Raw genomic sequence first — 24301 nt, 5'->3', positions numbered from 1 at the left:
TTCTTTGCACTGATCACTGAGGAAGGCTTTCTCATCTCTCCTTGCTATTCTTTGGAACACTGCATTCAAATGGGTATATGTTTCCTTTTCTCCTTTGCTTTTCCGCTTCCCTTTTCACAGCTATCTGTAAGGCCTCCTCAGACAGCCATTTTGCTTTTTTGCATTTCTTTCTCTTGGGGATAGTCTTGATTCCTGTCTCCTGTACAATGTCATGAATCTCTATCCATAGTTCATCAGGCACTCTATCTATCAGATCTAGTCCCTTAAATCTATTTCTCACTTCCACTGTATAGTCATAAGGGATTGGACTTAGGTCATATTTGAATTGTCATGTGGTTTTCTCCACTTTCTTCAATTTCAGTCTGTATTTGGCAATAAGGAGTTCATGATCTGAGCCACAGTCAGCTCCTGGTCTTGTTTTTGCTGACTGTATAGAGCTTCTCCATCTTTGGCTGCAAAGAATATAATCAATCTGATTTCGGTGTCGATCATCTATTGATGTCCATGTGTAGAGTCTTCTCTTGTATTGTTGGAAGATGATGTTTGCTATGACCAGTGCGTTCTTTTGGCAGAACTCTATTAGCCTTTGCCCTGCTTCATTCTGTACTCCAAGGCTTTGGTTAGGTCCTTACTATTTCTGTCCTTTACCGTGCCCATGTTTGATGAAATGTTCCCTAGGTGTCTCCAATTTTTTTGAAAAGATCTCTAGTCTTCCCCATTCTATTGTTTTCCTCTACTTCTCTGCATTTTTCACTTAAGAAGGCTTTCTTATCTCTCCTTGCTACTCTCTGAAACTCTGCATTCATTTGCCTTTCTCCTTTGCCTTTTCCTTCTCCTCTTTTGTCAACTATTCCCTTGTACATGTACAAAGTAAAGGAATTACAAGGTAACTCACAGATACATTGTCTGTTACAGCAAAAAGTTAAAGGCAACTCAACTGTCCATCAAAAGTGAACTTGTAAAATACATGTGTGCATGCTCAGTTGTGCCTGACTCTTTGAGGCTTCATGGACTGTAGCCCACCAGGCTCCTCTCTCTAGGACTTTCCAGGCAAGAATATTAGAGTGGGTTATCATTTCCTCCTCTAGGGGAATCTTCCTGACCCAGGGATCAAACCCACATCTCCTACATTGGCAGGTAGATTCTTTACCACTGAGCCACCTGGGAAGCCCTTTAAAATATATAGCATTTGACAATAGAAAAGTATGCAACCTTAGAAAAGAATGAAGAGGCTACATTCCTGATATATAGGCAAGTGCAAGGTACAGTCAGTATGTCTAGGCTGCTACGGTGTATGAACACATAAGTGATTTCTTGAAGAATACACAAGAAACTCTTAATACTGCTGGCACCCAGAGGGGGATGGTGTACATGGGCAAGGGAGAGACTCCCCCAGATATCTTTTGGTTCCAGTGACGTTTAAACTATATTATATATTGTCTCATCAACAGAAAACAACAAAATTTTGTAAAGCAATTATCCTTCAATTAAAAAATAAATAAATTTTAAAAAGCAAAAAAACCCAAAAAAACAAAAATAAATTTTTAAAGAATAAATAATATTTTTGGCAATGGTTTTTAAAGAAAGCCCTGATTTTTCAAAGGATTTAGAACAAAGGCACAGTCTCATGCACTGCTGGAAGGGGAAAATGGGATAACCTAACAGGAAGGCAGTTTGCCAAAAAGACATTTTAAAAACTTTCAAATTTTCCTTTTAATTACATATTTCTATTCCTAGCAATTTATTTTAAAGAAAGTAACTATAACTATTACAGTGCTGGTGAAAGATATCGAAGAAGACAGAAATAAATGGGAAGACAGTCCATGTTTATAGATTGAAAGAATTAATATTATTAAAATAACCATACTACCCAAAGCAATCTACTGATTCAGTGCAACCTCTATCAAAATCTAAGTGATTTTTTTCAAAGTAATAGAACCAATGTTCCTAAAATTTGTATGAAACCATAAGAAAGCCCAAATAGCCAAAGCAGTAAAGGTGAAAGAAGTGAAAGAAAGACAAAGAAAATAAAAAATGGAAAGAAGTGAAAGACAAACAAAGCTGGAGGCATCTCACTTCCTGATTTTAAACTACCAAATATAATACAAATAATCAAAACAGTGTGTACTGGCATAAAAATAGACACTTCGATCAATGGAATGGAACAGAGGACTCAGAAAATGACCCATGTACAGATGATCAATTGGTTTATGAAAAAGGAGCAAAGAATATGCAACGGGGAGAGGATGGTCTCCTCAGTAATTGGTGGTAGGGAAAAAAGAAAGGCATGTGCAAAAGAATGAAACTGGAACCCCTATCATATACCACACACACACACATACCTACCTAAAACTTTTAGGTCTAGTTTAGGTTTAGGTTTATAGTCAAGTAGGTATGACTTGACTATAAGACCTGATTCCATAAAACTCATAGAAGAAAACAGAGGCAGTAAGCTCCCTGACATTCGTCTTGCCAATGATTTTTTAGACCTGAAATCAAAAGAAAAGGCAACAAAAACAAAAATAAACAAGTGCAACTGCATCAAACTGAAAATTTTCTCCACAACAGAAAAAAAAACTTTTAACAAAATGAAAGGCAACCTACAGAATGGAAGCAAATATTTACAAATAATGTATCTGATAAGGGGTTAATAGCCAGAATACATAAAGAACTCATAGAACTCAATAGCAAAAGGAGCAAAGAAAGAAAGACAATCCAACTAAAAAATGGGCAGAGAAGGTATTTTTATATCTTTATATCTGAATAGGTATTTTTCCAAAGAAGACATACAGATGGCCGACAGTTACATGAAAAGGTGCTTGATGTCAGTAACAAGGAAATGCAAATAACATTTGCAAATAATAAATGCAAATGACAAGGAAATGCAAATCAAAACCACACTGAGGTACCACCACACACCTGTTATAATGATTATTATATTCATTATATAATAATTATTATATACATTATAATACCTTATTATAATAATTTGTTATAATACATTATGATTATTATTAAAATAGCAAGAAATAATAGGTATCAGGAAGGATATAGAGAAAAGGGAAATGTTGCACAACACTATTGGTGACAACATAAGTTGGTTCAGCCACTATAGAAAATAGGATGGAGACTCCTCAAAAAATTAAAAGTAAAATGAGCACTCAATGTAGCAATTCCACTTTCAAAGTAAGTGAAAACACTAACTCAAAAAGATACAATTTCCATGTTCAAAGAAACATTATTTATAGTAACCAAGACCTAGAGGTGCCCACAGATGGATGAATGGGCAAAGAAGTTGTTATATATAATGTATATGTAGTACATTTATATATATATATATATATATAATTTAGCCATAGAAAAGAAGACAATCATGTCGTTTATGATAACATAGATGGACCTTGAAGATATTATGCTAAGTGGAATAAGTTAGCTAGAAAAAAATGAATACCATACTATTTCTCTTCTTTGTGGAATCTAAAAACAACAAAATAACCCACCTCACAGACGCAGAAAACAGATTGGTGGTTGCCAGATGAGGAAGATGGGGCTTGGGTACATGAGTGAACTGAAAGTCACTCAGTCACGTTCGACTCTTTGTGATCCCATGAAATACACAGTCCATGGAATTCTCCAGGCCAGATTACTGAAGTAGGTAGCCTTCCCCTTCTCCAGGGGATCTTCCCAACCCAGGGATCGAACCTGGGTAAATGAGTAAATGCAGTCAAAAGGTACAAACTTTCAGTTATAAAATAAATAAGTCTAAGGGATGTTATGTACAGCATGGTACTATAGTTAATTAAGTGTGTGCATGCATGCTCACTTGCTTCAGTCATGTCTGACACTTTGAGACCCTATGGACTTTAGCTCACCAGGCTCCTCTAGAGGCAAGATATTGGAGTGGATTGCCATGCCCTCCTCCAGGAGATCTTCCTGACCCAGGGATCGATCCCACATTTCCTGCACTGCAGGAATATTCTTCACTGCTGAGTCACTGGGGAAGCCCGATAGTTAATAATACTGTATTGTTTATTTGAAAGTTGCTAAGAAAGTACATCTTAAAGGAAATTTCAGCACTGGAAGTACTGATCATCATGGTATATATCTGAAGCTAATATAATGTTGTAAGTCAATTATATCTCAAAATGAAGTTATTTGAAGAAAATAATCAATGATACACAAAAGGACTTATACACAGGAATTTCACCTTATTTTTTATAGTAAAACTGTAAACATTTTGATGAAAAGTGGAAGCTGCCCTCCACCCCAAAAAGAAGAATGAATGCAGTAATGGTTACAATGGAGCACAGTAAAGGACTGGATTGGGGAAAATAAATATATGAATAGATGATCAGTTTCATAAAGTATGGTATAGCTATATATTAAAAATGCCATTTTAAAAGGATATAAACTTGTTCATAACATTTAGCTCACTTCAGTTGCTCAGTCGTGTCTGACTCTTTGTGACCCCATGAACTGCAGGACGCCAGGCCTCCCTGTCCATCACCAACTCCTGAAGTTTACCCAAACTCATGTCCATTGAGTCAGTGATGCCATCCAACTATCTCATCCTCTCTCGTCCCCTTCTCCTTCTGCCTTCAATCTTTCTCAGCATCAGGGTCTTTTCCAGTGAGTCAGCTCTTTGCATCAGGTGGCCAAAGTATTGGAGTTTCAGCTTCAACATCAGTCCTTCCAATGAACACCCAGGACTGATCTCCTTTAGGATGGACTGGTTGGATCTCCTTGCAGGCAAAGGGACTCTCAAGAGTCTTCTCCAACACCACAGTTCAAAAGCATCAATTCTTAGGCACTCAGCTCTCTTTATAGTCCAGCTCTCACACCCATACATGACTATTGGAAAAACCATATCCTTGACTAGACGGACCTTTGTTGACAAAGGAATGTCTCTGCTTTTTAATATGCTGTCTAGGTTGTTCATAACTTTTCTTCCAAGGAGCAAGCGTCTTTTAACTTCATGGCTGAAATTAAGCATCTTTTAATGTCATAACATTAGGGAGTAAAAAATATATAATATAAATAATATATTAAATATTATAATATATTATAAATATATATACATATACAGCATAATATTATTTCTGATTAAAAATGCACTGATACCACTGTATATACATGTGGAAGTATACACGTGTATAAAACCAATGTTTAACACTTTCACTTTATATGACAGAATTATGGGAATTTTAATTTTCTATTCCTATTCCTAGGTGGATTTTCAAAAGTAACTAGAGTATGCTTATGTTTTAAACTAGAAATTTTACAATAAAAGAATGGGAATATTTTTAAAATGTGCTATAAATAAATCCTGGCAATGCAAAGTGCAGCCCAAAAAGATTCAAATGCACAGTGTGAAGGGCTGTATTACACTGAGGTTAATGAAGTAACAGAACTAAGACTGCTGTGTAGATCAAGAGCCAATTGCCAGTCACTTTATATCCCAAGTTATACTGGAAGGATTGTTTTATCCTAGGTCACTATCTCCATGTGGCCCATGTAGATCACTTGTACTGTGAGAATTATTTCATTCATACCAAACTATTTTTAGTTCCTTTAGGAAGTAAGTGTTTATCCTAAAACAAAAAGAACCTGAAAAATAAAATATGGATGACATGATATAATGCTCTTTAAAATCACTTATAATCAAATAGCATCATTTATTCTTTACTACCTATTTTTTAATAAATTGAAGTGAGAGTCACGTAATTTTAACTATTTCAAAGTGAACAAGTTAGTGGCATTAAGTGCATTCATAATGTCACACAATCACCACCTTTATTTAGTTCAAAAACATTTTCATCACCCCCAAAGGAAGTTCCATACAAATTAAGTAAGGTGCTCCCCATTTTTCTTTTCCCACTGCCCTTGGCAACCACTAATCTGTATTCTTTCTCCACAGATTTACCTATCCTGGACATTTCATAGAAATTTCACAGAAATCATACAATATGTGGCCTTTGTGACTGGCTTTTTTCCCCACAGCTATTTCAAGGATCATATGTATTAGAGCATATAGCAGTATTCCATTCCTTTTTATGGCTGAATAATAAGTTCCTTGTCTGGATATACCACAATTTGTTTGTCCATCTCTCTGTGATGGACATTTGCACTATTTCCACATTTTGGCTGTTATAAATAGAGCTACTATGAATGTTTGTGAATATCTATTTGAATCTCTGGTTTTAATTCTTTTATACCTAGACTTATAATTGCTGGATCATAAGGTAATTCTTTCCTGAGAGTTGGACCATAAAGAAAGCTGAGTGTCAAAGAATTGATGCTTTCTATCTGTGGAGCTGGAGAAGGCTCTTGAGAGTCCTTTGAACAGCAAGCAGATGAAACAAGTCAATTCTAAAGGAAATCATCCCCAAATATTCATTGGAAGAACTGATGCTGAAGCTGAAGCTCCAATACTTTAGCCACCTGATGCAGAGACAGCTCACTGGAAAAGACCCAATGCTGGGAAAGATTGAGGACAAGGGGAGAAGGGGGTGACAGAGGATGAGGTGGCTGGATGGGCATCATCAACTCAATGAGCATGAGTGTGAGCAAACTCCAGGAGATAGTGAGGAGGGAATCTGTGCTGCAGTCCATGGGGTCACAAAGAGTCGGACATGACTAAGTGACTGAACAAGAACCACGATGGTAATTCTGAATATAGCTTGTTATGGAATCATTAAACTTTTCTATAGCAGCAGAACCATTCTAAATCCCAACAAAAACGTCCAAGAGTCCCAATTTTTCATATCCTTGGTGATTCTTGCTGTATTTCTTTATATTTTTTACTTTTTTTCATCAAAAGAATAACAATCCTAATAAATGAAGTGGTACCCTATAGTGGTTTTAACATGCATCTCATGATTAATGATGTTGACATCTCTTTCTGGGTTTGTCAGCCATTTGTATATCTACTTTGGAGAAAGGTCTCAGTTCAGTTCAGTTCATTCGCTCAGTCATGTCCAACTCTTTGCAACCCCATGAATTGCAGCACGCAAGGTCTCCCTGTCCATCACCAACTCCCGGAGTTCACTCAGACTCACGTCCATCGAGTCCGTGATGCCATCCAGCCATCTCATCCTCTGTCATCCCCTTCTCCTCCTGCCCCCAATCCCTCCCAGCATCCGAGTCTTTTCCAGTGAGTCAACTCTTTGCATGAGGTGGCCAAAGTACTGGAGTTTCAGCTTTAGCATCATTCCTTCCAAAGAAACCCCAGGGCCGATCTCCTTCAGAATGAACTGGTTGGCTCTCCTTGCAGTCCAAGGGACTCTCAAGAGTCTTCTCCAACACCACAGTTCAAAAGCATCAATTCTTCGGTGCTCAGCCTTCTTCACAGTCCAACTCTCACATCCATACATGACCACTGGGAAAACCATAGCCTTGACTAGACGGACCTTAGTCAGTAAAGTAATGTCTCTGCTTTTGAATATGCTATCTAGGTTGGTCATAACTTTTCTTCCAAGGAGTAAGCGTCTGTCCTTTTCCCATTTTTTAATTGGGTTGTTTTTTTGGTTGTTGAGTTATAGGAGTTAAAAGTTCTTAATATAGCCTACATACTAGACCCTTATCAGGTATATGCTTTTTTGTAAATATTTTTTCCCATTCTATGGATTGTGTTTTCACTTTGTTGATAATGTGATGCATCTTCAATGTATTACTTTTATTTAGTAATTTTTACCTAGAGAAATGGCGCTCTATCAGATCTAGTCCCTTAAATCTATTTCTCACTTCCACTGTATCATAAATCATAAGGGATTTAATACCTGAATGGTCTAGTGGTTTTCCCCGACTTTCTTCAATTTAAGTCTGAATTTGGCAATAAGGAGTTCATGATCTGAGCCATAGTCAGCTCCCAGTCTTGTTTTTGCTGACTATATAGAGCTTCTCCATCTTTGGCTGCAAAGAATATAATCAATCTGATTTCAGTGTTGGCCATCTGGTGACGTCCATGTGTAGAGTCTTCTCTTGTGTTGTTGGAAGAGGATGTTTGCTATAACCAGTGTGTTCTCTTGGCAAAACTCTATTAGCCTTTGCCCTGCTTCATTCTGTACTCCAAGGCCAAATTTGCCTGTTACTCCAGGTGTTTCTTGATTTCCTACTTTTGCATTCAAGTTCCCTATAATGAAAAGGACATCTTTTGGGGGTGTTAGTTCTAAAAGGTGTTGCAGGTCTTCAAATCTCTGAAAGAGACGGGAATACGAGACCACCTGACCTGCCTCTTGAGAAACCTGTATGCAGGTCAGGAAGCAACATTTAGAACTGGACATGGAACAACAGACTGGTTCCAAATAGGAAAAGGAGTACGTCAAGGCTGTATATTGTCACCCTGCTTATTTAACTTCTATGCAGAGTACATCATGAGAAACGCTGGGCTGGAGGGAGCACAAGCCAGAATCAAGATTGCCGGGAGAAATATCAATAACCTCAGATATGCAGATGACACCACCCTTATGGCAGAAAGTGAAGAGGAACTTAAAAGCCTGTTGATGAAAGTGAAAGAGGAGAGTGAAAAAGTTGGCTTAAAGCTCAACATTCAGAAAACTAAGATCATGGCATCTGGTCCCATCACTTCACTGCAAATAGATGGGGAAAGAGTGGAAACAGTGTCAGACTTTATTTTGTTGGGCTCCAAAATCACTGCAGATGGTGACTACAGCCATGAAATTAAAAGACGCTTACTCCTTGCAAGGAAAGTTATGACCAACCTAGACAGCATATTAAAAAGCAAAGACATTCCTTTGTCAACAAAGGTCCATCTAGTCAAGGCTATGGTTTTTCCAGAAGTCATGTATGGATGTGAGAGCTGGACTATAAAGAAAGCTGAATGCCGAAGAATTGTTGCTTTTGAACTGTGGTGTTGGAGAAGACTCTTGAGAGTCCCTTTGCCTGCAAGGAGATCCAACCAGTCCATCCTAAAGGAGATCAGTCCTGGGTGTTCATTGGAAGGACTGATGGTGAAGCTGAAACTCCAATACTTTGGCCACCTGATGCGAAGAGCTGACTCGTTTGAAAAGACCCTGATGCTGGGAAAGACTGAGAGCAGGAAGAAAAGGGGATGACAGAGGATAAGATGGTTGGATGGCATCACTGACTCAATGGACATGAGTTTGGGTAAACTCTGGGAGTTGGTGATGGGACAGGGAGGCCTGGCGTCCTGCAGTTCATGGGTTGCAAAGAGTCGGACGTGACTGGGCGACTGACCTGAACTGAACTGAACCTAGAGAAATATTATTTTCTGTTCTGTCAGTTCACAGTCAGATGATAACTTGGGTATATTTAAATGCTTGGGTATATTTGTTTTGTTTGACATTATTATCAGAATAGCATTCTTATCATTCTTAGGTAAGGTAAGGTAAGTCACTCAGTCGTGTCCAACTCTTTGTGACCCCACAGACTGTAGCCTACCAGGCTCTTCCATCCATGGGATTTTCCAGGCAAAAGTATTGGAGTGGGTTGCCATTTCCTTCTCCAGAGGATCTTCCCGACCCAGGGATAGAACACAGGTCTCCCGCATTGTAGGCAGACGCTTTGCCGTCTGAGCCACCAGGGAAGTCTATCATTCTTAGGGATGCATAATATTCTGTCGCATTCATAATAATTCATGAGTCAATGGCAAAATATTGAAGGTTTTGTTGGTAACCAAAACAAATTAAGTCCAATAAACCATTCAACAGCCAAGCATTAAAGAAAAAGCAGGAACCAGGTGTTCTGGGAATCACATGAGTCCATGGACTCTGCCTGAATACTTCAGAAAACTTGCCACTTCAATTGCAGTTTCTTTGTCTCACCTCACATTTCAAACTCTTGGACCATAGTACCCTACTAGCTCAGCATGGATCAGGATTGACCCCTGCAGGGGATGAATAGCTGCTCAACTCAGGTCTTCCTCTTCTGGACTCAGGTATTCTCTCTCCAGATGCCAGCAGTGTTATCAGCTCTCGACTGACTTCTTCCCCAGGACCTGTCCTTGACTAAAGATACATTATTCACCCATTCATGTCACCTTCCATGAGGCAGCCTACATCCAGTGATGGGTGATGCAGGACAACTCCAAGGGATCCTTCCAGCTCTAGAGCTGCTTGTGAGATTGGCTAAAGTCTTTGCCTGACTGTACCACAGTTCACTTTTCTCTCTTATCAGTCCTGCTAACCTCATTTCCCCATGGGTACTGATCCCTAAAGTATATTCTGCACACTAGTATCTGAATGAGACCCATTTATCAGGAACTCCACATGTTAAAGTCTTTACTCCAGTCAGCACTGGTCCAACCAACTGAGGTAACATCATGGTATCTAAGACCAGTACCTGAGGATTTCAAAGCTGGTCTGAGAAATGGAAGGGTTAACTTATGGTCTGCTATTGTGGAACATCAAAATGCTACAGAATTGTGTTCTTCCAGGAACACTGGGATGCACATCTTCTGTCATTTATTATCTCATTTGAACAAATTCCTAAGAGTTATATTATCATGACTCATGCATTTTTATGCTGCTTTCCAGAAGGATTCTGCCAATTAACAAAGCCACCAAAATGGGAGAAGATACTACTCAGAATTCTTAATACACCAATAACCAGACAGGGGATGGAAAGAGGTAATATCAGGTATATCAGGAAACCAGCTAGGTGATTTAAATAAATCCACTATTGTCCCCTTTATCTCTAGTAATAATTTTTTTAAAAACCCATAGCTTTATTTGAGCCATGGAAGTTGAGAATGAACACTGCATTTCCTAACTTGTCCCCTAACAGACATGTGACCAAGTTATGTCCACTGGAATGTGAGTAGTCAATGTGGAAAACTTGCCTTGAAAAGAAAGGGGCATACATTTCACTTCCCCTTTCCTCCTTCTGTTGGCTAGAGTGAAATCATAATGTTAAGCCATCTTGGACAATTAAAGATGTGAAAAAAACAGTGGGAATGGTAGAGCCACAAGAAAGAAGGAACCTGAATCAGAGATGTTATGGAGCCACCATACCAGGCCAGAATACCTAAGCCTTGGTTTCTTTTCATATGGGAGAGAAATAATAATCCTTCTGTTTCAGCCAGTGACTTTATAGATCTCTGGACAGCAGCTGGATATGTATGCCAACTACACACTCTTTCTTCCCACTTCATCTGCACAGCTTTTCTTTGGCAATAGCTATTTGTGTCATTTTAGATATTAAGAAAGAAGAGATCACAAATAATAAGGAATTCACCCGAGTCATATAGCAGTGAAGTCCAGATCAAATGTGAGTATCTGATTAAAGCCTGAGTGTCTGATTTAAAACAGTAAAGCCCATGTTTTCTCATTGTTCTTTTCCTGAAGAATTTATAGTTCTTTATATGCCCTTAATTTTCAAATCTCTACTTTGCTGATTATATGATAAGATTTTATACACATTATAAGATTTTATACACATTATAAATCATAGTAATCACAGTAACAACAGGACAAGAATCAAGTTAGAACTAGATGTGGAACAACAGACAAAATTGGGAAAGGAGCACATCAAGGCTGTATATTGTCACCCTGCTTATTTAACTTATATGCAGAGTACATCATGTAAAATGCCAGGCTAGATGACTCATAAGCTGGAATCAAGATTGCCAGGAGAAATATCAAAACCCTCAGATATGCAGATGATACCATTCTAAAGGCAGAATGTGAAGAGGAGCTAAAGAACCTCTTGATGAGGGTGAAAGAGGAGAATGAAAAAGCTGGCTTAAAACTCAACATTCAAAAAACAGAGATCATGGCATCTGGTTCCATCACTTCATGGCAAATAGATGGGGAAATAATGGAAACAGTGAGAGACGTTATTTTGCGGGGCTCAAAAATCACTGCAGATGGTGACTGCACTCATGAAATTAAAAAAGACTCTTGCTTCCTGGAAGAAAAGCTATGACCAACCTAGACAGCATATTAAAAAGCAGAGATATCACTTTTCTGACAGAGGTCCATATAGTCAGACTATGGTTTTTCCAGTAGTCAAACATAAATGTGAGAGTTGGACCATAAAGAAGGCTGAAAGCAAAGAATTGATGCCTTCAAACTGTGGTGTTGGAGAAGACTCTTGAGAGTTCCTTGAACTGCAAGGAGATCAAATTAGTCAATCCTAAAGGAAACCAACCCTGAATACTCATTGGAAGGACTGATGCACTGGAAAAAACCCTGATGCTGGGAAAGATTGAGGGTAGGAGGAGAAGGGGGAAACAGAAGATGAGATGGTTGGATGGCATCACTGACTCTATGAACATGAGTTTGAGCAAACTCTGGGAGATAGTAAAGGACAGGGAAGCCTGGTGTGTTGCAGTTCGTGGGGTTGCAAAGAGTTGGACATCACCCAGGGACTAAACAACAACAACAAACACACTAGTAATGTAGCGGAGAAGGCAACAGCACCCCACTCCAGTACTCTTGCCTGGAGAATCCCATGGACGGAGGAGCCTGGTAGGCTGCAGTCCATGGGGTCGCTAGGAGTCAGACACGACTGAGCAACTTCACTTTTACTTTTCACTTTCATGCACTGGAAAAGGAAATGGCAACCCACTCCAGTGTTCTTGCCTGGAGAATCCCAGGGACGGGGGAGCCTGGTGGGCTGCCGTCTCTGGGGTCACACAGAGTCGGGCACGACTGAGGCGACTTAGCAGCAGCGGCAGCAGTAATGTGGAGATAAACTTATTTATGCCTTCTCTCTCCACATTTATGTCTCCTCTTCCTGAATTCACTTTTTACTGAACTCCAAGCAAAATTGGTGTGAAAGCTACTTTTGAGCAATCTTGAAAGTGAAAGTTGCTCAGTCATGTCCGACTCTGCGATCCCATGGACTATACAGTTCGTGGAATTCTCCAGGCCAGAATACTGGAGTGGGTAGCTTTTCCCTTCTCCAGAGGATCTTCCCAACTCAGGGATCGAACCCAGGTCTCCCATATTGCAGGCCGATTCTTTACTAGCTAAGCTACAAGGGAAGCCCAAGAATACTGGAGTGGATAGCCTATCCCTTCTCCAGGGGACCTTCCCAACCCAGGAATCAAACCTGGGTCTCCTGCATTGCAGGCAGATTCTTTACCAACTGAGCTACCAGGAAAGCCCTTTACACTTTTTAAAAACAACTGTTTCAGTACTAAATAAATTTGATTCATTTATTCACAGAAGGGTAGGAACAATCAACTATGTGCAACACTGTGAGGAGAGCAAAAACAAATGAGTCTCAGCCCCTGTCCTTAAGGTGCTCATAGTCCTGTGAGACTAATAAATAATTTTAACCTATAGTACAGATGTGAGAGTTGGGACTGTGAAGAAGGCTGAGTGCCGAAGAATTGATGCTTTTGAACTGTGGTGTTGGAGAAGACTCTTGAGAGTCCCTTGGATTGCAAGGAGATCCAACCAGTCCATTCTGAAGGAGATCAGCCCTGGGATTTCTTTGGAAGGAAAGATGCTAAAGCTGAAACACCAGTACTTTGGCCATCTCATGCGAAGAGTTGACTCACTGGAGAAGATTCTGATGCTGGGAGGGATTGGGGGCAGGAGGAAAAGGGGACGACAGAGGATGAGATGGCTGGATGGCATCACTGACTCGATGGATGTAAGTCTGAGTGAACTCCGGGAGCTGGTGATGGATAGGGAGGCCTGGCGTGCTGCAATTCATAGGGTCGCAAAGAGTTGGACACGACTGAGCGATTGAACCGAACTGAGATGACAAGAAATGTAAGTGTAACAATCTCACTAGGAGATTGTTAAATTGAAAAGGCCATCTGGCTTTTGAGGCCAGGAAAACTTTAGGAATTTGATGACCTTTGAAACAAATCCATAGTTATACGTAGGGTTTTGTTTAATCAAGATTTGGGGTTTTTTTTTGTTTTTGTTTTTAGTGATAGAAGCCCAACTCAAATTAATTTAAGCAAACACAGAACACTGTGTTGGTTTAGCTAACTTAAAAAAATGTAAGAGTATTTAATTTCAGGCAAATGTGAATCCAGGGTATCTAAATGATTCTGTAAGAGAGCTGCCAAAAATACTGATAACTGGGATTCCCTAGGGGTTCAGTCGTTAAGACTCTGCCTGCCAATGCAAGGGATCCAGGTTCGATCCCTGGTCCTGGAAGATCCCACGTGCTGTGGAGCAACTAAGCCCGTGCATTGGCTCAGCTACTGTAGCCTGAAATCTAGGGCCTGTGCTCTGCAACAAGAGAAGTTACTGCAGTGAGAAGCCCACGCACCGCAGCTTGCTGCAACTAGAAAAAGCCTGCATGCAGTAACAAAGACTCAGCACAGTAAAAGATAAAATTTTTAAAATTAAAAAAATATATATATACATAGAGAGAGCTTCCCAGGAGGCGCTGGTAGTAAAGAACCCACCTGCCAATGCAGGAGACAAAAAAATATTGATAATTATTATAGTTGAATAATGGAAAAATTATTCTTTCCCCTTCCATGTAAATTTGAAAACAATTTTCCCAATAAAATATTTTAGAAGCTCCAGGAGGGCAGAAGTTTTAGTCTATTTCTATCACTGCTATATCCTCAGTACCTAGAACAGTATCTGAAATATAGTAAAAATTTAATAAATATTTGTTGATTGAAAAAAAAAATAAGAAAGCTGTCAATTTCTTAGAGGTTCTAGCTTATACTGGCTTTGTTTTCAGACAAGCTTATTTCTTGTGGAAGAAAGGATGGACACCATCTCTTCAGACTGTTATTGTTACCAGCTCCACTGCTCCAGCATAAAGAGAGTGCCTGTCTCCTGATAAGTGAGGCAGAATATACAAACAGGGCTCTGTTTGGCCGGGTTTGGATCAATCGCATGCCCATGTCAGGAGTCAAAGATGGGCTCAGCCCACTAAACCCATGGACTGACTTTGTGCAGGAATGGTTTCCCCAAATTAAAAAGGAAGCTTTAAAATGAGAAAGAGGAGAAATGGTTGCTGCATAGTCAAGAACAACAGAGGCCTATCACAAGTTTCACAGGTGGAGATGAGAAGTGAAGTGAAGTGAAGTCTCTCAGCCATGTCCAACTCTTTGTGAACCCATGGACTGTAGCCTACCAGGCTCCTCCATCCATGGGATTTTCCAGGCAAGAGTACTGGAGTGGGGTTGCCATTTCCTTCTCCAGGGTATCTTCCTGACCCAGGGATCGAACCCAGGTCTCTCACATTGTAGTCAAATGCTTTACCCTCTGAGCCACAAGATGAGAAGGAGCAGGGAAACCCAGGTGGAGGCAGTGGCCTGAAAGAAGGCCGAGAGCCAAGACAGCAGAGGAGAGTCCAGTTTGACAAAAAGGTTGGGGAAGAAAGAAAAATTAAGCTGGAACTGTATTATAATAAAGGCTGGAGTTTCAGGATAAGGTGTTTAAGCCTTTTTTTTTTTTTAGTTGAAGTATAGTTGACCCTGATGCTGGGAAAGATTGAATGCAGAAGGAGAAGAGGGCCACAGAGGATGAGATGGTTAGATAGCATGACAGACTCAATGGATATGCATTTGAGCAAACTCTGGGAGATAGTGAAGTTCAGGGAATCCTGGTGTGTTACAGTTCATGGGGTTGCAAAGAGTTGGACAGGACTTAGCAACTGAAGAACAACAACATAGTTGATTTATAATGTTGTGTTACTTATAAACCTTACTTAACAGGTTTAGAGCAAAGTGATTCACACAATCACACACACACATACACACACTGTTTTTCAGATTCTTTTCTGTTATAGGTTATTGTAATATATTAAATACAGTTCCCTGTACTATATAGTAAGATCTTATTCTTTGTCTCTTTTATATATATTAGTGTGTATCTGTTAATGCCCAAACTCCTAACTTATCCCTCCCTCTCCCCTTTCTCTTTGGTAACCACAAGTTTGTTTCTAGGTCTGTGAGTTTGTTTCTGTCTTGTAAATAAGTTCATTTGTATCACTTTTTTAGATTACACGTATGAGATGATATTTGTCTTTTTCTAACTTACTTCACTTAGTATGATATTCTCTAGGTCCATCCATGCTGCTAAAATGGCAGTATTTCATTTTTTATGGCTGAGTAATCTTCCACTGTGTCTGTGTGTGTGTGTGTGTGTAGCCTAATTTTAAAGGGAGAGGGGAGCCAAAAGAGTAACCCAAAATATCATCACATATTTCATATATAATAAATACATTATCAAGTATAATTGAAAATCAGTTAGTTTTCTGCATTTTCTTTAAGACTGTGGTTTGTAGTTACATGCTTCATTTATAAGGCATTTATTTTCAATTAAACTATATACGCCTGCTTGACCTGCTACTGGGAAAAGTCTCATTATGTTTGTTAAATGCATGTTTCCTCAAGCTTATTGAATTTCCTTCTTGCCTATTACTTTGGGATTTGGCTAAACTGAAAAATACATATCAGTATGGGCAAGCCCAGGTGAAGTACCAGGGAACTCTTAGAGATAAATACAAAGAATGCAACCAACTAGGAATCCTTGAACCTGCTGGGCAATTTACAATCTTACATTTTTAAGGCATTCATTTATTCTTCAGTTAAAGTTGTTCTCTCAAGCTTAGCACACACTTTGGAAAAATAAATATTTCATTGTAATAATGAATAAAAAGTAGCTTTGGAGGAAGTATCTTGCTGATGAAGAATAATTTCTGTCTCCCTCCATTTTCTCTGTGTCTTCTCTAAAAACAGAAGTGAGAAAAGAGTTGACCAGAGTTCAGAGTAATAAGCCATGAAGTTCCCAAAGGAGAGTCAACCTGGGTTGACCACCACATAAGTTTTTATTGTTGTTATCGTTTGTTTCTTTTCTGGATCCAGATCAGGAAGTTTTATTGGTGACTGACCTCAATGTAGTTTTAATGGCCTTGCTTCACTGTAGCATTAAATGAGAAAGTACTTTGAAGACAATGAAATGCTATACGTGAATTTATCATCATCATCTCAATGACGAGATGAAGTCCATGAGGTAGGGTTACCATGGTTCCCTTTTTTTCTAATGTTAGGCAGTGTAGCTTCATGATAACCATTTTGTTGTTTAACCTACAAAACCTCCCACAGCCTCAGCTGTAATATGGGGTAATAAAAGTATCTGCTTATTTAATAGTGCTCTGGTGAGGATTAGCTGAGATAAAAATGAATAAAAAGCAACTAGTTCAGTTTTGCAGCACGACCAACTCATCCAGGTTTTCCTAGAACTTCCCTGGGGTTAGCATCATAAACCCCTTAAAGTCCTCAGAACATGGTCAGCCCCAGGTAAACTGTGATGCCTGGTTATCCAAGAGGCAGGAGCTCAAACATTCTTAGAAAATATTAGTTATTTTTGTCTTAGAGGAGAAAGGCGAAGATTAAAATACTTAGCATGGTGTAAGGAACACAGGTATTTTGTTTAAAAAAAAAAGTCATTTATTTACCCTAAGAGAATTAAACCTCAGGATTCTTATCTAAGGCTTTTAAAGCCACATCCAATTCTTTTCCGATGGTGCTTTTGTTCTTTTTTTTTCATTCAGTCCTTCATTCATTTAATCCATCCCTGCCCTCATAGAGTTTATAACATAGAAGACACAGACATTTACTAAATACCTGCTGCTGCTGCTGCTGCTGCTAAGTCGCTTCAGTTGTGTCCGACTCTGTGCAATCTGATAGATGGCAGCCCACCAGGCTCCTCCGTCCCTGGGATTCTCCAGGCAAGAATACTGGGCTGCCACTGCCTTCTCCAATGAATGAGAGTGAAAAGTGAAAGTGAAGTCCCTCAGTCGTATCCGATTCTTTGCGACCCCCGGACTGCAGCCTACCAGGCTCCTCCGTCCATGGGATTTTCCAGCAAGAGTACTGGAGTGGGTTGCCACTGCCTTCTCCAACTAAATAGCTACCTTACAAATAATTCAAATTGCTGTTGCCTTAAATGTACTGTGTGTGTGCTCAGTCATTCAGTCACGTCCAGCTCTGTGATCCTGTGGACTGTAGCCCACCAGGCTCCTCTGTCTATGGGATTTCCCAATCAAGGATACTGAATTGGGTTACCATTCCTTTCTCCAGGGGATTTTCCCAACCCAGGGATCAAACCCATGTCTCCTGCATTGAAGGTGGATTCTTTACCACCATGCCACCTGGGAAGCTCATTAAGTGGGTCAGTAGCAGGCAACTGTTCATGTGTGGTTTTTCCAGAGGTTTCCCTAAATCCATCCACTCTCAAATGTTTCCGTTTGTATCTGTGTTTTCTTACAGCTTGGACAGCTTGGAGAGCTTGGGGTTGTAGTATAGCCTTTGGCTATGCAGTAGAAAGTTAATTAGCCTGAAATGACCATGTTTGGTCTGGTCAGGGGGTTCCTCTTTTTACTGATACATTTTCATGAATCAGTAGATTCAAAGAGTGCAGGGTCCTCTTTACAGTCACATGGACCAATCCACAGCCAGCCAGCTTCTAACCAAAAGCGAGGCCCTGCCTGATTCATGCAGAGGAACCAGGTCCCCATCTGCCTGCCAGAGGTTTTACATTTCACCCCACGCTTTCACCATCCACAAGAAAGGGAAACGAGGCTTTTCAAATGTGTTCCTACCACAGGATGGAGGGGTCTTTTATTTTCATTTCAGTTGAGTCAGTTAATTCAAAATCAGTCACCTAGTCCAAAATATAACAAGCTTTTGGTATTCTATGTATCATAACATATCAGAGAGAAAGTGAATATTTCATCTGGGAGCCAGGGCAGTCACTGGGGGACTGAATTTTGTCAGCAGTACCATGTTAATAAACTTGAGAAAGCCCTGTGTTAGGTTAAAATGCAACTTTTCACCCCGCTGGCCTGGCAAACTGAATGGGGAAGGTAACCTCTAGCAAAAGAGGATTAGATTTCACAAAAAGATATGGGAAGGGATACAAAATCCCTCACCATGTCCCCTGAAAAAATAAAAGAACAAAAGAGCCAGTGGCCATTTCTTCAAAGAAGAGCGTTCTCTGGACTGTTTCCACTTAAAATCTACTTTTTTCTTACTTTTGAAATTGGGTGGTTGGTGTTTAACAAAATCTTTACAAAGGTAAGTGTTTTATCTTCTTCTTTTTATTTAGGAAACATTCCAGGGAGGATTATGGGGTGTTTGAATTTGGTAGGAAATTTTGTGATCAGTTCCTGAGAAGAAAATAGGGTTTATTTTTGGTTTGGGACCCAGCTAGACAGGCAGGTAGGAGGCTGCAGAAAGACAGTGTTTCTGTGGTGTGGAGTTACCAGGAGGCTGGCTTGAAAGTATAGCCTCCAGGGCATGTTGGGAGCAGCATTTTTATTAGCATTTTCATTTTTTTCTTTCTTTTTTGTGAAGTTGTAGCAAGACTGTGGCTATTTCTTAAAGGAATTTAGTGCAAAAGTTATGCCCCTTGCTATTCTGAGATCTTGCCTAAGATTTGAAAATGTGCCCAATGTAGATATGATCTGAGACTTCAAATGAAGAAAATAAGCTCAAAATAAATTTTTTTTCTTGGTGGTAGTGCGGTGGGGGAGTTTTAAAGAGAAGGTGCATCTGTTTTTCTTTCCTTTTTCTTTTTTTCCAAAGGAAGATTTTTGTTGTTGTTAATCAGACATCTTAGCAGGAAAGAAAAAAGGAGAGATGTTATGTATGGGTTGAATTGGGTCCGTTCCCCAATTCACATGCTAAACTCCTAAGTCTTAGTACCTCAGAATGTGCCTGTAGTTGGACACAGGGCCTTTGAAGAGGTGATTATGATAAAATGGTTGAGAAGATCTCCTGGAGAAGGTCATGGCAACCCACTCCAGTATTCTTGCCTGGAGAATCCCAGAGGAACCTGGAAGGCTATGGTCTATACGGTTGGACAGAGGAGGACACAACTGAACCTTATTGGCAGCAGCACATGATAAAATGAGGTCAAATGGGTGACCATAATCCAATATGACTGAAGTCCTTGTAGGAAGAGGCAGTTTAACTCAGACATGGACACACAGAGCAAAGGCCATGTGAAGACACAGTGAGAAGGCTGCTGTCAGCAAGCCGGGGAGAGAAGCCTCAGAAGTTGGCCCTGCCAGCACCTTCATCTTGAACTTCTGGCCCGCAAAACTGCGAGACAAACTTCTGAAGTTTAAGCTACCTGGTCTGTGGTGTTCTGTTATGGAAGCCCTGAGAAACTAGCACTCTAAGTTAAATGATTATTTCTGCCAAAGGATATTGCTAGGGGGGCATGAAAACTCTTTATCTGAGGAGGAAAAATAGTGGCTTGCTTTTCTTATGTCTTTGTTATATATTTTTAGCTATCTCTTAAAAATACATACAGAATTAGGGAATTTAGGTTTCAGTGGGGTCATTTTTGGCAGAGGGGTGTAGGGATGTAAGAATGTGTTTCAGTCACATTTATTAATCTGAGTTTATTTTAATGTGCTTAGTAAAATTCTGAACCATGTATTACCTATAGGATAATTTAAAAATGAAAGAATATTAATGTATTTTTGTTTTCATAAGGCTTTGATTTCTTTGCATGGCCAAACTTGGACTTCTTTTTAACTTAAAATTATGGTGTAAGTTTTTTTTTTTCCTGACCTTTGTAAGTTGCTTAAAATGACCGTGCTCAAGCTCAGAGTAATTAAGATAAATATGAGAGAGCCACATATGGAATAAAATGCTGCTGTTTTAAAAGACTGTAGCAGCACCATGTTAAAAAGCATGTTTAGTGTTAACTGAAAAAAAAATTAAACCAATTGTATGCAAATTATTCCGATTATGCATAATTATATGTAGAGTATGTATATTGTAATTATACCTACTGTATCATTATAACTAGCTTTTTCCTAAAACCCACCATAGACAAAGCACTATGAGGAATATACTGAACAGTGGTTACTTTTGGAGAATGGCATTATGACTCTCATGACTTCCAGGTGACTCAGTGGTAAAGAATCCTCCTGCCAATGCGAGAGACATGGGTTCAAATCCCTGGGTTGGGAAGATCTCAGGAGAAGGAAATGGCAACCCACTTTAGTATTCTTGCCTGAGAAATCCCATAGACACGGGAGCCTGGTGGGCTAGTCCATGGGGTCACGAAGAGCCGGCACGACTTAGCATCTAAACAACAACAACAAACAACTATGACAGCTCCCCTCCCAATAGTTTATTCTTCTTTTTGCCTACATTTGTTTCATAAGCACGTACTGTTTTTATGATTAAAGAAAACTGTCCACCATCAGTGTGAAAATGCATGAGTTCATTATACTTAATAACTAAATGAGCTAACCACCAGATGTAAACACCTGGCATAGCCTGGTCTAGACTGTGAGCTCAGGCAGGTTTAGTTCTCTTTGTCTACATATGGGCTAGTTTCCCACCATACAACAGGATACAGGTGTCCAAGGAATAGCTCATGGTACTCAGTTCTAACAATCAAGACAAAATCAAGAGTCAACACAGTTTAGACATGTGGGTAGGAGGTAGAAGGAGATGTAGGTCACAAGTAGAATTTAATCTTTTTAGTGAATTGGTTCTATGCTATGTTCCTCAACAGTAGACATGTACATTGTTTATTAAGAATGTACCAATTAAGTACTTTTGTGGAATGCAAATATCATAGATGCCTCCGTCCAGAACACAAAAAAGGATATTCCCTTCCAGAAAGATGGGTGGCAAAGTAAAACTTATGTTGCAAGTTAGAAGAGATTTGATGAAAAAAATACAAAACAAAACATTCTTTAGGCATCATATAGACTTTACATAAAAAACTGACGTACTACTGAGACAGATAAGAACTGCTTTGTTGATCATGCTGACTCTGCATGTTGACACAAGGCTTTGAGGGAGAATTTCTAGGTGTTGTGAAATTACTGAGCATGCATGGCTAACTTCAGCAGAAGGACCGACACTGGGACCAGCACTCTGAGAACTGTGCTCTTTCCTCTCGCAGCTTCCTGACCCTTCTCTGTCCCTGGGGAAAGGAAAAAAAATCCCTAAGCCACTTTTAGAACAGCTAAGGAAGTTGTGTAATGAGGCGCAGGAAATGTTTGCTGGTGACTCTAAGAGAGGGATTTTCAATATGGTTTAGCCAACGAGAGAATTTGGAAATTCTATCATTTTTCTGAAGGTACCTAGAAACCTAGAACCCAACAAAACGACAACTAATTGAATGGTCCAACTGGAAACCTTATTCACCCTCCCACATCTGGATGAGTGCCTCCAGTAAGGACCGGAAGGATTCAGGCGTATCACTCATGTCTCTCACCTGCTATTATTCTAGCAGGTTCTCAGCAAAGTGGAGATAAAAGAAACTGGAAAAAAAAATCTCTGAAAGACATCTGAGGATCACAGATTGTTTGTACTTCTAGATTCTGATCTGAGTAGTTCCTTCTCAACTGAACAAAGTTCTTTATTTTCTACTTTAATATGAGTTGACCTGAAACTTTAGGCCTGGGCCAAGTTACAAATATACTCTACCAGGAATTGGCTTTGTTAACAAATTCCAAACTGGAGTCCCATTTTTAACTGAGGAATTAGCTGAACCTTACAAGTGCAGTAGGGCTCAGTGTAACAATATGAGCTTTCATAGCCTTGCTTTTTAAGATTCTTTCTCTCAGACTAAATAAGCAAAACTACTCCCAGACATCTACCCCAAGTATCACAAGAGCGACTTACATATCATATAACTTAGAATGGAGTGGTTTGATTCCTTTAGGCTTCCTGACTTTAGTCAGCTGCATATGCTGATGTTGGGAATGTATTCTGAAGACACTGTATCATTTGGCCAAGGAAACAGAGAGCAGGATAGCTTTGAAATTATATTAAATGGCAGAAGGCTGTCTTGGAATGCTTGTTTCTAGACATCATACTTGTATTTCCTAAATAGCATTCTCTTTGGGGTAAAATTTTGCTCTCTTATCCCTGGTGGTTCAGATGGTAAAGAATCCACCTGCAATGTGGGAGACCTGGGTTGGGAAGATGTCCTGGAGGAGGGCATGGCAACCCACTCCAGTATTCTTGTCTGGAGAATCCCCATGGACAGAGGAGCCCGGTGGAGCCCGGTGGGCTACAGTCCATGGGGGCATGAAGAGTCAGACATGACTGAGCAACTAAACACATCCAAACCAGAGATAATAAGGTAGATAAATATTTCTAGGATATTTTCTAAAATAAAGAAGATGAAAGCTTTTTGAAGAATGACAAATGTAATTTTGAATATCTCTGATGGCATGGTGCTTAGGATGTTTTACCTTATTGACACATTCTGTCTTACTGGAGAAGGCATAATATTTACAGTTAGCATTCAGCAATGTGTTTGCTATGTGGAAGGAAGATTTTTGAGACTAGAATGATACAGCCTTAAGTATACATCAAGAAGACTCAAAATTATGCTGATCTTTACTGTCAGTAGGATTAATAAAACCATGTACCCAAAATTCTTAGAATGATGCCTGTCACATTATAACTGCTCAATAACTTAATGACTATTACGATTATGATTAAACTGGAGACTCAAGGAGTCAGCTTCTTATTTTACATCTCCTCTTGGCTATCTCCCAGCCACTCGAGATCGACATATTCAAAGATGAGCTATTTATTTCTTCACCATTGCAGTCTGGCTTTTCCCAGTTGCAATGTGGCTCTTCTCATAATCCTTCCCATCTTAGTAAACAACACCTCACATTTGTTCAAGCCAGAAATCTTGTCAGTCACACAAGATAATTCCTTCTCCCTCAATAACTGTCCATCGCTAACTCCCATTCATTAACTACTTTAAAAAGGTTTATAATTGATCACTTGTCTCTATCAGTATTGCTAAACTTCTATCCTAGGGTTTTCAGTCTCTGCATTATTGACATTTGAGGCCAGAACATTCTTGGCTATGGAGGGCTGTTCCGTGCACTGTAGAATTGTTAGCAGTACCCCTGTTCTCTACCAGAGGGACTCCCCATTTGTGACAACCAAAAATGTCTCCAGACATTACCAAAGTTCTCCAGGGAGCAAAATGTTCCCAGTGGAGAACTACTGAAATTACTCTAATTTCCTACTTCAGCTCACACAAAGGCTCCTTACTGGTTCTGTCCCCAGTAAGGATAAGACTCTCCTTCACTCCCTGTAAAGCTTTTCTCCACAGAGAAGTCTTCACACCATAAGAATTTCATCAGTTCACACAGCATCCTAAACCTCTGACCTACTTTTTTTCACACTATGAACAGATACCCCCAACCATGTCCATTTTCACTGGGTCCTGGCCCTCTCCAACCTAATCTTGTACATGTCCCTAACACTCCAGCCAGCCATAGTGAAATTCTTCCTCAATATTTCAACCACCTGTGCACCTCAGCACCTTAACCTCAGCTATTCCCCATCAGGAGTGCTCTGAAGCTTGACTTGATACTT

This window comes from Capricornis sumatraensis, chromosome 10 (assembly GCF_032405125.1).
Source record: "Capricornis sumatraensis isolate serow.1 chromosome 10, serow.2, whole genome shotgun sequence".
Classification (NCBI taxonomy): domain Eukaryota; kingdom Metazoa; phylum Chordata; class Mammalia; order Artiodactyla; family Bovidae; genus Capricornis; species Capricornis sumatraensis.
Note: the sequence above shows the minus strand (reverse complement) of the source record.